This window comes from Pinus tabuliformis, chromosome X, assembly GCF_031772625.1.
Source record: "Pinus tabuliformis cultivar Carrire ecotype Pingquan chromosome X, CPIR1, whole genome shotgun sequence".
NCBI classification, from domain to species: Eukaryota; Viridiplantae; Streptophyta; class Pinopsida; order Pinales; family Pinaceae; genus Pinus; species Pinus tabuliformis.
The window spans coordinates 952,561,494-952,580,961 of record NC_142308.1 but is presented as its reverse complement, the minus strand read 5'-3'; positions in this window follow the sequence as shown (position 1 = coordinate 952,580,961).

The following is a 19,468-nucleotide window of genomic DNA, read 5'->3' as shown; positions in this document are numbered from 1 at the left end:
AGACTTCTTTTTTGCTACAACAAAATGAAGGTCATCCATATGAATCATCTGCCTTATGTATTCCAGTGAGAAGATCCTCATAGGAACAAATTTTGGCAGCCTGTATGGTGGAAATTCACACCCATAAACTCTGATCTGGGTATAATTTTGGTACAAATACCAATCTCTTGTCTTAGTCTACTCACTGAGATGTAGAATTCTCTGTATCTCTGGTCATATCCTACGCTCTATATTGTGGTTTAATAAACATGATATTGTGTGTAAAAATTTATCAACATAATCAAAGAAGGTGTACTCAGTAGAATTTCTCCTCACCAAGGATGTCCATTGTATTATTGATTGTGGATTACCTTGCTCATCTAATTTTTTCAAAGGAATTGAAAAATAGTTTGCTTGATGATAAAGAAACAAATAAATTGTTAAAATTGGCAACTAGGGCCAAACTCCATGTGGGTCATCCTATTTATGGTAGCTGATATTTTTCTTTGATTCCTCTCATCGAGAGGTGTAGGATTGATCTAACAATCATCCGATTCCGACGTGTATTTATGGAGATATGAATTTATTTGTATATACTTGACAATTATTCAAGGTCGGCCAGCAAGATAAAGTGTGTGGCGCACCCTCAGCGTTACCTCAATGTTGCATATAAAGCAATGAGACATTGTGCCTCATTTCATCACCATCTCAACACTGATCTTCTCTCTCCTCATCTCATTGGGCCAACGAAGGAGCAGCTTCTCTCACACGTGCAACAGGACGGACGCCTTTTCTATTTAGGGCAGCGTTGACTTTTATAGGGCTACGTTGACCAAGTGTTGAGATGCTAAATCAAGCGTTGACCAAAAGTTGGCCAAGGGTTGACCTACATGTGATGTTTGGGTGTTGCATTGACCAAAGTGTTGACCAGCATTCACTGGTTAGGGCTAACCGCAGACCGTTGATCTTTGACTATTGTTTTGACCATTAACCAAGGGTTGTTTTGGGTTGCCAAAGTTTTTTGTTGAAGACCGAGTTCTTCAAGGTTGACTAGAGGTCAATCTGGGGCTATTTGACTAGATTTGACTTTGTTGATCTAGGGTTTGTTGCTGCTGTCATAAAATTACAGATTTCTGAATTTGTTTTATTTCTCTCTGCTGAACTATTGAAGATTAAAGAAGAATTGATCAAATGGTTTCCCCGCATTGGGGTTTGTCCCTGGCTAGCCGCTACATCTTGTGTCCCTTGTCTTGGCTTGTTTTCTGTCGATCTATTAATGTTCTATCAACATTTTACTTTATGTTTATGTGATTGCTAAACAGTGGCTAATAATAAGAAATCAAAGTAAACTGCACTAAGCATAGAACATACCATAAATTAACATGGTATCAGAGCTGACGTGAAGACAAAGCCCAAGCAAGAGAAAGAGCAAGAGCAATCACCAAAGGTTGTTGAAGAAATATCAAAGACTTCATGGGGTCCTCATCACACTTCCCTGTTGAACACAAGCTCCATGACAACTCTGACTATCATGGATGTAAGATGTCTCTCGATCTAACATTAGAAGAGCAGGAAGTGTTGGACCATGTGAGAGGCAAAATCATTGAGCCTCCAGCAAATGCATTTGTTGTTGCTAGGAACAAGTGGACCAGGGGAGAATTCAAAGCAAAGAAGATCATCCGAGACTCTATCGACAAACGCCTGGTGGCCTATGTTTCCGAGCTGACCACCTCCAAGGAAATCTACGATAAACTAGTAAGCTTATTTAAACTTAATGATGCAAATCAAGTTTTGTTCCTTAGAAATAATTTGAAGGAAATTAAGAAGGGCAAAGATGAGAGTATGCAAGCATACTTCTTAAGGATCACCAAGATCAAGAATGATCTCCTATCGATTGGAGAAGTTGTTCCTGACAGGGAACTGACCATCACAACTCTTGGAGGGCTCCCATCTGAATGGTATATATTTAGAACCACTCTTCTCAAAAATAATGTAATCCTAGGATTTAAGGAAATGAGGGTGAGATGCATTCAAGAAGAAACAAGGATGGAAGAGAAGGAAATGCCCACACTTAGAGGCAATCCCACTGCATTCTCCTCTCATGCTAAAAGGAGAAATAATTCTAGGGAAAGATCTAAGGGAAAGGTCGGACCAAAAGGTGGAAGGAAAGGGAGATGTTACATTTGCAACAAAATTGGCCACTATAGAAAGGACACGTCTCATGATGATGATCAAAATCACTCCCGAGGCATTTCCAACAACAATCAAAGGAAGGGTAGGTTCAATGGCAAAGGAAAAAGGAATGACGAAAATCAGGGAAACGGTCAACCCTCCAAGAAGGCAAGAAACTCCAGGTATAAATCTAATGTTGTTAACAATAAGCAATGTGAATATTATCTATCAGCTGCCCTCTCTACTACTGCTCCCCCAGACTCTCTGGGAAATTGGATTATTGATAGTGGTGCCTCAAGCCACTTCACTGGTTACAAAGAAGCTCTCTCTAATTTGATAGAGAAGGAGGCTAACCTAGAAATTGTTCTTGGGGACAACTCCAAATATCCCATAAACGGTGTAAGGAATGTCTCTCTACAATTTAATGAGGGCAATACAATTCATTTGCAAGAAGTCCTATATGTACCTTCTCTCAAAAAGAACCTGGTGTCCCTTTTGGCAATGGAAGACAAAGGCTACAAGGTGGCCTTCATCAATGGCAAGGTATGTGTATGGAAAAATAATTTCAAAGATTCTTTCACTCTTTGGTTTAGGGTTGACTCTTTATATCATGTCCAAGGAAGTCCGTTGGGTGTCATGACTTGTGACAAATCTCTTCAGTTCGAACTATGGCACCAGAGGTTTTCCCACCTTCATTATAAAGCTCTACCAGATGTGAGAAAAATGGTGACCGGGATGCCCAAGTTAAAATTAGAGCAAGAAGGTGTATGTCCTAGATGTGCCGAAGGAAAGCTCAAAAGGGGACCATTCCCCTCAATCCATAGCAAGACCTCTGATATATTACAGTTGGTTCACTCCGACATATCTAGTATGATGCCTGTGAATTCCTTGGGAGGATATTTATATTAACTCACTTCTACTAATGATTATTCTCGCAAGACTTGGATATACTTCTTGAAAAAGAAGGATGAAGTGTTCTCCTGGTTTCATCACTTCAAATCCTTGATCGAGAATCAAACCGAAAAGAAGATCAAAATCTTAAGGACTGATAATGGGACCGAGTATGAATCCAATGAGTTCCATGACTTTTTCAAAGAGGCTGGCATTAAGAGGGAGACTACAAAACCATATACTCCTGAACAGAATGGTGTGGCAGAAAGGAAGAATCGTATGATTGTGGAATTTGTTCGTGCTATGCTCCATGATCAAAGGATTTTGAAGTTTCTATGGGTCGAAGCTATGAATACTGTCGTATATGTGAAAAATCAATGCCCTCATGAAGCATTGGGTTCCAAGACTCCCGAAGAAATGTTCACTCATAAGAAACCTGATATATCTCATTTTAGAATTTTTGGAAGTCCTGTATATTTTCATGTGCCGAAAGAGAAAAGGAATAAATTGGGTGCATCTTGAAAGAAAGGAATCTTCGTGAGCTATATCGAATATACTAAGGGCTATAGAATCTATGTGGCTGGTCAAAGGGATGTTGAGATTAGCCATGATGTCACTTTGACAAAGATATGGCTCTTAGCAAAGTTGACAATCTTCCTATAATGAGGAAATCTGGAGAAGTTGTCACCAGGAAACCAGAGGAAAAGGAAGATGAGACTATGTCCAATGTAGAAGAACCTATGGATCCTATTGATCCCCCTTCATAAGAACCTTCCTCTTCTAGGAAGAGGTCTTCATGGCTCAGGGGGACACTTGATGATGTTGAAGGACACATTGCACCCTAAGGGAATTTTCGTGAAACTAAGAAGCCAACCAGGTATCAGGGATACTTGACCATCATGAGCACGATCATTCAAAACGAGCCTTCATCGTTCGCAGAAGCTGTCAAGCATCAAGTATGGAAGGATTATATGACTGATGAATATGAGTCCATCATGAAGAACGATGTCTGGGATGTGGTCCCCAGACCCTAGGACAAAGCAGTTTTCACTTCGAAATGGCTTTACAAGATAAAGCATGGAGCCGATGGAAGTGTAGAAAATTGTAAGGCTTGTTTTATCGCTCATGGTTTCTCTCAGAAGGAAGGTATAGACTATGACGAGATATTTGCACCTATTTCCCGATATACCACCATTCGCTCAATCATAGCCCTTACTACTTCGCAAGGATGGAACCTACACCAGATGGATGTCAAGACTGCATTCTTACATGGTTTGATCAAAGAGGAAGTCTATGTGGAACAACCCGAAGGATTTGAGATACATGATAGAGAATCTCACGTGTGCAGGTTGAATAAAGCCCTCTATGCGCTGAAGAAAGAACCCTGAGCGTGGTATGAGAGGATCGATAGCTACTTGATGAACCTGGGATTCACTAGGAGTGAAGCCGACCCTAAACTTTACTTTAAGGTTGAAGATGAAAAACCTCTCATACTAGTGTTGTATGTTGACGACCTCCTTCTGACAGGTGCAGACCCTCTCATTCACAAATGTAAGAGGGAGTTAACTTATGAGTTTGAGATGAAGGACCTGGGACTGATGCACTATTTCCTAGGACTGGAATTATAGTAGAAGCCAGGGGAGATTTTGATTTCTCAAGGAAAATATGTGGTGAAGATATTGGAGAGATTCACTATGGTGGACTGCAAGCCCGTGACTACCCCGATGGATCTTGACTTCAAGAAGTTAAGTGGTAGTGTTGCTGGACCTATTCTACAAAATGCTACCGAGTATCATCAACTCATCGGAGCATTGATGTTCTTGGTTAACTCCCATCCGGATATATGTTTTACAGTCAACACGTTGAGTCAACATATGGCTGAGCCTCGCCACACACATTAGATTGGTGCCAACAATCTATTGAGATACCTTCATGGCACAATCACTCATGGGTTGAGATACACTGCCGGAGATGCGAGACTACATGGATATACCGATGCTGATTGGGCAGGCAGTGTGGTGGACTGAAAGAGCACTTCCAGGTGTTGTTTCTCTTTGGTATATGCCTCGATATCCTAGATGAGCAGGAAGAAGAAGTCGGTAGCTTTGAGCACCGCTTAGGTAGAGTACATTTCTGCGAGTATGGCCTCTTGTGAGGCATTCTAGTAGTGGAATCTCTTTAGTGAGCTATTTGGATTTACATTGGATACTATCGTGATCCTGTGTGACAACCAAAGCGGGATTTGTTTATCGTAGAATCTCGTATTTCATGATCGCTCTAAGCATATCGATATCAGGTACCACTATATCCGGGATATGGTGCAGAGGGGAGCAATAAGGCTCCAACATATCGGTATAGATGAGCAGGTCACCGACATTCTGACAAAGCCCCTGGGAAAGGTCAAATTCTTGACTTTCAGAGAATGACTTGGTGTCGTTGAGAGACCCTATTATGAGGGTCATGCATGATGCATACATTGAGCTCTGGGAGCTCCGGGCCACTTGGGGTACTTCTTGGAGTGACATGCGACCATAGGGTGACTCACCCTCCCCTAGTGGTGCGCTATGTACAAGGTGAAAGGTTCAACCTTCCCTTGTGATACCCCATGGCAACTTAGGGATAGGATGATTAATTCTCCTGTCAAGGCATCCTACCCATGCAATCTGGGACTCATGGGAAGTACCTCTCATCTAATCAATAAGCAGGAAATGGGGTTAGGGACCATAGTAGTACTATCGATGGATGCATCGTTGTATCTACCGTACTCCCTATGCTAGGATGACCTCCATTGATCTAGGATCAATGAAACTGATATGGGATCAGTGAGAGTGGTATGACACACTTTCTGGGATTGACTTCGGGTAAGTAGAGGATGGTATGATACATCCTTGATCATTTATTCTTCTTCATAGTTCAGTAGAGTAGAGCATAGTAGATCAGAGCAGAGCAGAGCAGTGTAGGGCAGTGCATTTGATGGCAGAGATAGTATCGATGGTCAGACAGATTAGCAGACAGATTTCTCCCTAGTTGAGAGGGAGTGTTAAAATTTGAAACTAGGGCCAAACTTCATGTGTGTCATCTTATTTATGGCAGTTGATATTTTTACTTCATTCCTCTCGCCGAGAGGTGTAGGATTGATCTAACGATCATCTGATTCCGACATGTATTTATGGAGATATGAATTTATTTATATATACTTGACAATTTGTCAAGGTTGGCCAACAAGATAAAGTGTGTGGCACACCCCCAGCTTTACCTCAACGTTACATATAAAGCAAGGAGACATTGTGCCCCATTTCATCATCATCTCAACATTGATCTTCTCTCTCCTCATCTCATTGGGCCAGTGAAGGAGCAACTTCTCTCACGCGTGCAAGAGGAAGGACGCATTTTATGTTTAAGGCGGCGTTGACTAATTTTAGGGCAGTTTTGACTTTTCTAGGGCTGCGTTGACCAAGTGTTGGGCTGCTAAATGAAGTGTTGACCAAGGGCTAACGTGCTCATGTTGTTTGGGTGTTGCGTTGACCAAATGTGTTGACCATTGTTGACTGGTTAAGGTTGACCGCAGACTACTCATCGTTAACTGTTGTTTTGACCATTGACCAAGGGTTATTTTGGGTTGCCGAAGTTTGCTGTTGAAGGTCGAGTTCTTCAAGGTTGACTAGAGGTAAATTCGGGGTTGTTTGACTAGATTTGACTTTACTGATTTAGGGTTTGTTGTTGTTGTCATAAAATTACAGATTTTTGAATTTGTACTACTTCTCTCTATTGAACTATTGAATATTGAAGAAGAATTGATCAAAGGGTTTCCCCGCATTGGGTTTTGTCCCTGGCTAGCCACCACATCTTGTGTCTCTTCTCTTGGCTTGTTTTTTTTCGATCTATTAATGTTCTATCAGCATTTTACTTTATGTTTATGTGATTGCTAAACAATGGCTAATAAGAAGAAATCGAAGTAAACTGCACTAAGCATAGAACATACCATAAATTAACATAAACCAACATTGAAACCTGTTAAAAGTCCCTTCAGTAGAAAACTTGAGGAGTTAGTCATGAATTGATTCTACAATGAACTCACTGTAATTGAAAATAAGGGGTTTCTCAACAGTTCCAAAAACTAATAAGAAACCAACAATGGCCTCGTCAACCCATTCATCGGATTGATAGCTAAGTATGCATGAAATAATTGAAATTACTTGTTTAGTCATCTTAGGAAACATAGAGGATGATGATGGGGGATTATTCTTGGGTAATTGGGAATCCTCAGGGAGAAAAATATCAAATATCTTGGCTCTCTATATGAAGGTTAGGTTTCTATAGAATTCCATGAGGAAATCTACTGAAAATGGTTGCAGAGAGTCAGAATTTGGTAATTGGAGCATTTGGGAGATGGATTCTACAGCAATGGTGAAGAGGATGTCACTGTTTTGGGCTATAATTGCCCTCTGACTAGGGATATACCTAAATTGACACCAGGAGACGAATTCGGGGAAGTGTTGTGTCTAGGGAAAGATGAATTGTGGTAAAAGAGAATCTGAGAGGCTCAATTCATTTCTATGGTCCAAGAAATTCTATTTTAAACAATTGTGAAGCTCAAACAAGACGAATTCACAACTAGTTTCAGTAATTTTGTAGTCTTGGTCTACCAGTGCTTGGTGATCTAAGTCTATGGTAGGGGGAAGCATAGGATTATCATCGGAGGTCTTGGACTTTCCTTTAGGTGCCATGATAGAAGAGAAAAGAACAGGGAATTCAGAATTACCCGAGATAATAGGTGAAAACTAGTATTTCGATGCAAATTGACGGCTAGGTACTTGGTTGCAGGTGACTGGCTATGCTGACTGGTCACAGAGATGGCATGGATAATTGGTTGGACGTTAGAGCAGGCCCTGTTAGGTTGATTGTGCACTAAAAATTTATGATTTCCTACTATCCTGAAATGGTGAAAGGAGGCAATTGAACAAACTTTGGTTGGTTATATAAGAAAAACTAGCTTATCGTTTCTAATTAACTGTTAAAATGGAGTGGGTCTGTTATGGCGGGAGTGGATAATATTTATTTCTCAACGGTCTACTAATGTGGTGGTGGGAGTGCCAAATGGAGGCATTACAATGGGGGAGAAGTAGTGACAGTAGATTGTTTTGGTGGAAGGGGAGTGGGGTTCGCAGGTGTGAGGTGGCGGACAGGGAGTGGGAGAATAGGGAGTGATGTAGGATCAAGGTGGGGATGGGAGGTCCACCTAGTGGGATGTAAATGGCACGGGAGCGAAGGGGGGTCAACGGTCAGCGCGAGGAGGAAGTGGGATGGTAGTTTTCGGGGTAGGAGGGGCAGTTAGTCATTTTAGGCGGGGGGTAGGGGTTTGAAATGCCTAGAAGCCACCACGTCGCCGAGGATTACCACCTTTTTGGACCCCCCATGGTGATTGAACATCGGAGGGTCTCGGGGGGCCTAAATACGATCCCCCGCCATTGATCTGGGCGGGGTGGATCATGGTCGTTTGAACATGCGCCATACTTTATTGCATAGGGACAAAAATACGTCACATCAAAAAACTTTATTTACAAATTAGAAATTGCAATTAACTTAGAAATTTAACCTTTTAACTAACCTCTAAAGGCGCATTTAAACATGCAGGCCTATTAATTTTATTCTAACTAATCTAATTCAACCATGATTAAACTGTGTGGTTGATCATTTATTAAGCTAAATTAATTTGATTTAATTGATCCTAATCACGCTTAAACAGTGTGATTAAAACAACTAATCTACTTCTTTGTGGCATTTTGACTGGCAGAACATTATTCAAAATTTCTAAGGTATTACTCATGCATTTTTCATTTTTTGAGTGGCATTTAAATTTGCTCACTTATTCTTTTTTGGGGTATTTTTCATTCTTTTTTTTTGTTCTTTCATATTTTTTTATTTTTTATTCATTTCACATGAATATTTTTTGATATCCCCTTTGTTTTTATTTTTCTTCATTTTCTCTTCTTTTTTCTTTTTTGGAAATAACTTGCAGAACGAAAGATTATTTACAACATCTCATATACAAAAATCAACAACAAATAGTCAGTCCATCCTATAAAATATAGGACCCTAACAGTGGCTCCAATGGGGATGGCACCCTCCTTGTTAGGTGTCAAGAACTTTGTAGATTAGTAGCCTTGATCCCTTGGGCATGTTGTCCTTATTCTGCAACTGAATTTGATCCACCTTTTGTTAATCATAAATATGGGCAACAAATAATCAGAAGCTTAGGGCCTTCTCTCCGAGCTTCAACTTCTAATGTGAGCTGCCTCACTCTTTGTAGTAGAATAGTGAAATGATAGGTACAATGATTCTAAATGAAACTGATTTAACTTTGAGGAAACTATTGTTTCATAAATCTTCCATTGACAGGTCCACCTGGCAGTGCTTCTTTAGTCAAGTCCTTAAAGGAAAATGCATTATTTCCTTTGAAAGCTTCAATTTTGTATGGCCCTTTCCACAAGCTATCGAACTTACCATGCTTTCCTTTGTCTTCATTCCTTGAGTCCCACTTTAACACTAGGTCGCCTAACTGGAAATCATCTGCTTTTGTTCTCCTGTCATAGATATTTTTGATGTTGTCTTGAACAAGTTGAGTTTTGTTATACACCTCCTCCCTGGATTGTTGCAACTGTATGGTCTAGTTGATCCTTCTTTGTAAATCATTAGTTTCCACTTGTGATTCTTGTAATAATTTTAACACAGTAATTCCCAGAGAAACAGGAAACACAACATCAACTCCTTATACTTGTTGGAATGGAGACATTCCAATATACTTTTGGTGCTAATTCGGTCAGCCCAGAGGGCACTAATAAACTTTTTATGAGAGGATTTTATATTCTATTGCAATAGATTTTTTATGTTGTTGACTAAACTCTTGTTGGAGGACTCAACTAGCCCATTTACTTGTGGATAATAGGCAATTGAGTGTCCTAATATTATGTGGTATTTGTTACAAAAATCAGCCATTTCCTTTGACTTAAATGCAGCAGCATTGTCAGTTATAATCTTATGGGGGCATCCAAACCTAGACAAAATGTTACCTTCTAAAAATTGGATAGTGACAGTGTATGTGGCATGTCTAGTTTGGATAGCCTCAATCCACTTGGTAAAGTAGTCAATGGCTATTAGGATCCATCTATGTTGGCATGATGAGATGGGATGGATTTCACCAATGAAATCCAAAACCCATTGCTGAAAAGGAGTTTCAACTGAAATGGGTTTTAAGGGTAAAGGCAAAAACTTTCTCTTGCCTTCAAAGATTTGACATTGGTGGCAAGTGGTGACTTTCTTATGCACGTATGCAAACAAGGTAGGTCAGTAAAAGTCAACCCTTAGGATTTTTTTGGTTGTGGTTTTCCAATATTACTGACCTCCACGGTGTCCTTGATGAAACTCCTCCATGACCATGTTTGCTTCCTCTTTTAGTAAACAATTTAGCAAAATACCACCAGCGTCTTTCCAATATACATTCTGATCTAAAATAAATAATAATAAAAAAACTTTATAGCTTTCATTTTTACAAACCTGGCTTTTTTTTTGGTTAAACCAAGAGGAGCTTGTAATTTTTGTAAAATAAAAATAATGTCTACATACCATGGTGAGGTAGAAAAGGCCTCTGATACTTGTGGAGTCACTAGCTCTTCCTGTTCATCCAGTGCAACAATATAATTGATATCCAGTGCATGAAAATTGGACTCAGCCATTAGCTTTGTCAATCCCTGACCTTTGATGAGCTTGGTTGGTTTAATCTCAATGTCATACTCTAGGATCACAACAATCCATTTCCCTCTTCTGCCATCTGGGTCAGTCTGTGTGAGAATATCTTTTACCACAACACTTGGGACAAATGCAATGATATGAGAATGTAGGATATACACTCTAAAATCCTTTAATGCCTTTACCAAAGCAAAGGCTTGTTTCTATGTAATATTGTACTTCAGAGATGCATCCCTCAGATCTTTGCTAAAAAAATATGGGTTGTTCATGGCCTTCACTGTTTTCTACAATAAAACAACTATAATAGTATGCTCAGATGCAAAAGAAAAAATGATAAAATCCTTTGTAAAGTCAGGGCTTATCAAAACAGGAGCAGTAGTTAAAGCTAACTTTACTTCACTAAAAGATTTCTTGGCTTCAGTATTCCAATTTATTTCCATATCTTTCTTTAACATATTTGTAATGGATCTTAAGGTTTCAGCCAAGTTAGGAATAAATCTGCCGAGAAAAATTATCCTACCAATGAAGGATTGAACTTATTTCTTGTTTCTGGGAGGGTCAATTTTCAGTATGGCTTTGACTCTATTAGGATCAATTCTAATACCTTGTCTGGAAATGATATGACCTAGAAGTTTTCCCTCCTCTAAACCAAATAGAGTTTTCTTAGGGTTTAATGAGATACCATATTTTCTGCAATTTTCAAAAACTCTTCTTAAATGCAGCAAGTGTTCTTCATCTGTCTTTGAAAACACAGTTATATCATCTAGGTAAATCACAATGAACCTGTCAATTTCATCAACAAAGGTCATGTCCATTGATCTTTGGAAAGTGGCTCCAATGGTCATAAGGCCAAAAGGAATTTTTAAATTGATAAAAGTGCCCCATGGTGTAGTAAATGGTGTATTGTGTTGATCATCAGGATGAACCAGAACCTGGTTGTATCTTGAGAAACCATCCAGTAATGAAATTCTGTTGGAACCAACTACTTTTTGTAAGATGTGATCCATTTTTGGAAGGGGATAGTTATCATTAAGAGAAACCTTGTTAATATTTCTAAAATCTACGCAAAGCCTAATTTCACTTGTTTTCTTTCTAGTAGGTACTAGATTTGACACCCATTTCGAAAATTTGAGGGGTACAATGATCTTTGCATCAAAAATTTTCTTAACTTCCTTTTCTATCAAAGGCAGTAACACTGTGTTTATTCTCCTCAATTTATGTTTAAAATGCTTTTGATCTTCCCTGATGGGAATGGTGTGTTGAATGATAATTGTATCATAAGATTTTAATTATTCATAGCTCTAGGGAAACACATCAGAGAATTCTTTAAAAATCTCAATGTAATTTTTTTTCTTTAAGAGGTAAGGATTTAGACAATTTGACAACTTTGGGGTTCTCTGCAGTTCCTATGTTACATTCCTCTACCTCAACTCATACGGGTTCTATTTTTGGCTTCTTGGCTACATCATCAAAGTCAAAAAGCTCTTCCAATGGTACCAATCCTCTTGATATCACATTGTCCTTTAATTGTAGAACCTCAAGTTCTCCTTGATTATCATCAATTTCATTAAAAACCATTTCTTTTTCATTTTCATCTATATCATTTTCAATATCAATATTTACAGACACAAACTCATCTTTCATTTGTAAAAAGTTCTCTATTTGTTTATCATTACTGAAAATCTGCCAATATATTACATTATCAGGCACAGCTGGCCTGTGTTTTACTTCCACCACATATTTCCTATTGGTATGAAAAGGAATTTTGCAAGTGCTAGTTGAAACAGCCAAGGCATCATCTAAAAGATTTTGGATTCTAGGGATAACAGACAAATCATATTCAGAAAATAATTGCAAAAAATCTAACACTGCATTTATATAGGCTCTTAGTCTAGGGTATTTAGCAGGATATTCACCCTTAATTTGATTGATTATTAGCTCAGAATCCCCATGCACAGAAATTTGTTTTTCTCCTAATCTCTTTAAAATTTGCAGCCCTAAGTTCAGTGCCTCATATTCAGCTATGTTATTGGTGCACTAAAAATTGAGTTTGTAACCATGTCCCTTTGCCATATTTGTGGATGAATTTACAATTAAAACACTTGCCCCTGCTCCATCCTTACTCACATCCCCATAGAAATCCATATTCCAAAGAGCCTCTCCCTCTACATATTTTTGTTCAGTATCCAATTTTATTTCTTTTGTATTACCGATCTCAGCTTCTAAGTGTGAAACTTCATTTTCTACACATTCATTACTGTACAAGATAAATGAATCTATTTTTGGATGTACTGAATATAGGGGGTAATTGTTGGGTTTTTCTTTACAACTAAGCATGTACTTCATTAGTGTTTCCTTTTATAATATTCTTGGTTGACCAAATAATGGAATGGTAGCATAAGTCATATCCATTTATTAAGTGCCTTGTAATTTTTCTCCCCGGGATCTAGAGAGCAACATTCCATACTTAGGAGGTATGTCTACTACTATAATGTCTATTACCAAGCTCTTTGTTGGTATTTGGACAAGAGTAACACAAAAATCTTTGATTAATCCTAAGCATACTACTTTACTTGAATCAAATGAATATAAATCTTTGTAAGGTTTGGTTATGTCTAAACCTAGTTTCTCCATAATAGCTCTAGGCATTAGATTATGTGAGGCTCCAAAATCAAGCATAACATTGTGTAGAATTTTATCATGAATGTTCAAGCTAATGTAGAAAGGGGATACACTTTCATCCTGAGATTTTCCTTTGACCTTAGGCCTAAACAATAACTCAGGTCAGTCATCTACAAAATTGACTGTGTCGATCCCTTCCCCTATCTTCAAAGCTTTTATGACTTGTGATCTGTATGCATTTTTGTTGATTAATTCAATGAGGGAAATGGAAATTTTTACTTTAGCCAATTCATTTTCAATGCTAAAAGAGGTAGGAGGTTTTTCTATTTCTTTATTAGTTTCATCCTATTTCTTAGAAGTTTCCTTCTAAGAATCATCTTTAGGCTGACTAGTAGAAGGGGTATCATTTTGGGTCTTCTTAGGAGGAGTGTCAACAATATTTTTACTCCTGAAGTTATATTGTCTATGTACTTCCATAATTGTGTTCTGATATCCTTGTTTGTAGTCTTCAGATTCTAATGGAATGGATTCTGGTTGTGAGAGTAAGAAAATGGCTTGCTCTTCCTTAGTCAAGAAAATGTGGTCAACTTCGATTTCCTTAAACAAATTTATTTGATTTTCCTCGGGATCTTCAAGTATGTCAGCTTCCTCATCTGCATAGTTTTCTTGAAATGGAGGTCTAATCTGTTGCCAATCATTTTTTCCTCTTTGCTCTCTTTGTTTAATCTAAGGTTGGATTTTCCTAAAATTTGGATTTCTAATTTGGGAACCACCTTGGTTTTCCCTTGGAGCAGTTCTATCAACTATAAAAATTCTCTCCATCATTTTCTCCATTGTTCTTACTAAAGTATCCAACTTGACATCAGAGGAGGAACAAGTTTGTTCCTCTTTTATAGTAACTCTCCTTTCAGATTTTAGTCTAGCTCTCTTTGTTAATAGATTGGCTTCAACTCTAACTTCATTTCTCTGCATTTCCTCAAGAGTTATAGGGTTTCTTTCTCTTAACTGGTAAAACATATCGGGGTCAAAACCATCTAGGAATTTAATGAGGGCTAGCCCCGGAGGAGGTTGTATTGTTGTGGGTATAGAGTTGTAGACATTGTTAAATCTAATACAATAGTCTTGGACTGATTCACCTGGGGCTCTTTTGATACTTTCATACTCTGCTAAAATTTGTAGAGGGTTATTTTTCACTTCCCATCTTCCAAGGAAGGTGTCATGCAATTGAGCAAGGTTTGGGATAAAGTTGGTTGGTAACCCTTTAAACCATTTTTTAACGTCACAAGTGATACTTTGAGCAAACAATATAATTTTCACATCAACATCATCTATCTCTTGGAGATCTAAGTAGCCATTCATTTTGTCAATATGTTGATGAGCAGTTATGGGCTCACTGCTACCAATATGAGGAATCCTACTTTGGTAATCTTGAGGCATTGCATTGAGTTGTGGAGGTAGGACCAAGGGGGCATATCGAGCTTCTATGATTGATGTTTGAGATGTAGATGGGACTATAATAGGTGTGGGTATGGAAGGTATAAAAGGGGGTATAATTACACTTTGTTGTGTTGATGTAGAAGTGGTAGTGGTTGAAGATAAAATGGGTGTAGTGAAAATGGGGGTGATTATTAGAGGTGCAGTAGGAATAGAAGGAATTTCTAGAGGAATAGAAACAACAGGAAACTCTAGAGGGGCAAAAATAGTAGGAATCTCTAAAGGCTAGTATGAATAATAGGAATTTCAAATGGACTAGAAAAACTAGGTGGAATTATTTGTGAGGTTGGAGAGTAAGCAACAAAAGAAGAAGAATAAGGTTTAGGTGAATGATGAAGTAGGGCTTTATGTATTTCTTTATCTAACTAACTAACCAAAGCTTCAAGATTGTCAAATTGTTTGAGTTCATCATCAAGAGAATCTGATTTATAGGGTTTTAGCAAGCTTTCATCAATCACAGTTTTAGGCACAAAGCTATCAAATTTACTTCTAAAAATACAATGTTCAAAATCTATATCAAATTTTATATCTTCTAAAGTGACAAAATTCTTTGGAAGGGAATTAAACCTAGGCAGAGGACCTTCACTTGATTCACTCTCAGATACAAGTTTCTTTCTAATTATTTTTTCTGGATTATCTACAATTTTCGGTGGATTTGGATCTGGATTAGCTCTAGTGTAAATTATTTTAGGAGCCAGATCTACTATTAAGTATTCGCATATAAGATATATACAGCTTTTGAAGTCGAAAACAGCCTTAAATCAAAATCTATTTCTAAGCCAAAAAACCTAGAAATAGCTTTAAGTACTGAAACAAAAATTTACCAGGGAAAAATTTAATTCAAATCAGGTTTGTTTGAAGTCCCCAGTATGGTCACCCAGATGTTAACACTCCGTAATTTCTTAAGGTTGCAAAAGAAACCCAGAGTTAACCAAAAAACCACTTTTCGGTTTAGAAGCTAGCCCTTCTAAACGCAGAGAGGGATCTCTCTCTCAGATTTAGCTTTGTTGTAATGGAATTTTAGGCTAGATGTAAGGTTTAAAGTTTGGTTTTTTGAATTGTTTGGTTGAGACTGCAAGGTAAGGCCATTGGGAAATGGAGTCAAAGTCTTAGAGTGATCAAGTGCATGAATATCAGACCAGAAATAATAGGGCAAGGTAGGCAAGTCGTTGGATCTCCAGAGCTTAATGGAGTGATAGGGAGGAAAAAGGTTCAGAATCAATTAAACATAGAGAAATTAAGAATTCTATATTTAATTTCAGTTGGAAAACATATATATTATTTAAAGTCGGGATAGAGCGTAATTAAACAAGTTCAACCCATAATTTTCTTTTAAACAATAGAGGTAAGAAACACATATGAAAAAGAACAGAGATATTACAAAAATACAAGTAGAAAACACATCACCAATTAAGCCTGACACATGAATCATGGAACACTATCTGTATTAATGAAAAATGATCACTTTAACTCGGTAAACAGCTTCACATCAAATGGTAGTCCTTTCTTGCTACAAGTCCCAAAATTTGTACTTCGACTTGGGAAGTACTTATACAAAATTATCAAAAAATATCTTGAGTGAAAACCTCAATATCTTTTACAAAATATCCTAAACTGATTGTAAAAATAGATTAAAATATAGATAACTGAAAATTTGTAATGATCTGACACTATCTTCGATGCTTGTTGTTGATGACTAGGCCTGCAAAAGTGTTGTTTTGTTTCTGAAGGTAAAACAATTTTTACTCCAATATTTGACATAGTTGGTCCCACCTTTCTTCATCTGGAATTGGCATTTTAACCAATTTTTTATAAGTCTCATCTACCTCGGTATATTTCTGGAAAGTTGGTTTGACCAAAAATAAATGTTTGATTTCGCCTCTAATATGTAGATCGAATTCCAAAACCTCCATGAAAGATTTTCCTATAATTGAGCCTTTAATAATTGAATTTTTTTATTTGTCTCGGGCTATTGAGTACAATTTATGTTGATAATCTAGTAAGGGCGCTAGCTTGTCTAGTCTTGGTAGTGCTTTCAAATGTAATGCATTGAATTTCTTATGGAACTTCTGGATGCCGGTCTCCAAGTGCTAGCACTTGTTTTCCAATTGTACTAGCAAGTTCATTTAAGTAAGGACTCTCCTGACTTCCAAGATAGTCTTTTCCTATCTGCAATCTCAAAATCTACTGACTGATCCTTGGTTTTTGTATTCAAAATTCTAATTAAGGTGTTAGCTTCCCTTGGCCTCTGTCCCAAGCTGATTTTAGCTCCTTCCATTAACTCCTTTAATCTCTGCACTAAGTCCTCGTGTTCAAATATTATCTCAATTGAAGGCCAGATTTCTGTGATGGCCTCATTTATCTCAATCCATATGCATTCTTTAGCTTGTGCTAGTGTTTGAGCCATCACAGACTCATTCTCTAGCTTAGTAATCCTTTCAGTTAACCTATGACATTTTTGTAACTCTGCTATATATGAATTATCTATCTTTAATTTATGATCCTGCAAAGTTTTGACTTGGGCTTTTAATTTTCAATTTCCTTCCCTATGATGGACAGGTCTTCCATAGCTTTAATCAACTCATTCGAGGAATTTGTTATTTGTGCTTCTATTATTGTCGATGTAGATGCTCCTGTTGTGGCTGCCACTGAAATAGACACTACATTTAGAGGAACTATGGCTAGTTGTGATGGCTTCTCCTTTTCCTTGAGCAGTCTTTCCATCTCTACTTCCATATCATTAATCTAGTTGCTTTGTTAAATTATTATCTTGAACATGTTCTATTTTTCTTTCTCAAGCTCCCCAACTTCCTTAGCTTGGGGATTCTCAATGGAGTGAAGTTTGATTTGTCTCCTCAATGTTGTTATGTCTGTATTTTTCCTCCTCACAATTTCTTCTGTTGCTTTTACATCTTTAGGGTCATACCCCATCTTAATTACCAGATCCTCCAATGATTTGATCCTGGTGTCCTTAGCCAAAGATGAAATATTTTCAAGCTTCAATTGTGATTATATGTTGATGAGTGAGGCCTGCAGTGTTGGTCAAAGTAGAGTACAACATTTCACCAATTTGTTTATGCAGGTCTATTTGGTCAATGGGGTGAATCTGCTCAGCATCAAAGGAGAAAACATATTTCTTGTAATCAGTTGGAGTCTTTGGAAATGAAACCTGCACTTGAAGGAATGCAATTTTCATTTTCCCCTTTTCTATATCAAAGTTTGAAAGAAGATTGTGCTATGAAGAGGTTGTTTGCTTCCAGAACTAGGTGTATGTGGTGGCCTTGAGTTGTTCATTTTTTTTCTTAATTTCTCTATATTTTGCAAAAATATTTGGTTCATCCTAGTCCTGAACCAATTCTGTTGCTTGAGATGTATCGAGGGGATCTTGGGAAACTGAGGAAGAGGAGATCCTATGAAGATATCTTCTCTTCTTGTAGGAACATGATGGCATGTTAGGACTATGGTGGAATGCTCCTCATCATCCTGTAGAAAAACTGGTTTAGAATTAGTCTTATGCTTCTTCTTGTATATCTGAAATCCCTTAAGTCCAATCTCTGTCACTGAATGGGAATCATCCTCCCTTGGCCTCTTATCTCTCTTTTCTTGAGGTACTGGAGTCTATGAAGCAGTCGTGGATATCACTTGTTATTCTACTTCCTGTAGTGTATTCTCCTCCCACTGACTTTGATTCATGGACTTTTCTACCTCTGGTCTAGGAGTGTGAGAGTAGGGAGTGGTTTTCTACTCCACTCTCAATTTATAAATGATGCCAAAATGGTCATATGACCAAGTGAAACTCAACTTGAATTTCAACTTCTTGAGGAGCAAATCTGCCTCCTTACTTGCTACTCTGGTGTTACAAATAAATAGACCAACCTGTGCCTTGCTTTTAAACTGAGACTTCTTTTTTGCTGCAACAAAAATGAAGGTCATCCATATGAATCATATGCCTTATATATTCCACATAGAAGATCCTCCTAGGAACAAATTTTGGCAGCTTCTATGGTGGAAATTCACACCCATAAACTCTTATCTATGTATAATTTTGGTACAAATACCAATCTCCTATCTTAGTCTGCTCACTGATATGCAGAATTCTATGTATCTCTGGTCATATCCTAGGCTCTATATTGTGGTTTAATAAACAGGATATTGTGTGTAAAAATTGATCAACATAATCAGAGAACGTGCACTTAGTAGAATTTCTCCTCACCAAGGATGTCAAATGGATTAGTGATTGTGGAATACCCTGCCAATCTAATTTCTGCAAAGGAAATTAAAAATTGTCTGCTTGATGATAAAGAAACAACTAAACCAACACTGAAGCATATTTAAAAGTCCCTTTAGTAGAAAACTTGTGGAGGTGGTCATGAATTGATTTTGCATGAATCATTGTAATTGAAAATAGGGGGCTTCTCACCAGTTGTGAAAACTGATAAGCAACCAACAATGGCCTCATCAACCATTGATCGGATTGATAGCCAAGTATGCATGAAATAATTAAAATTACTTGTTTAGTGATCTCAGGAAATGTAGAGGATGAGTATGGGGGATTCTTCTTGGG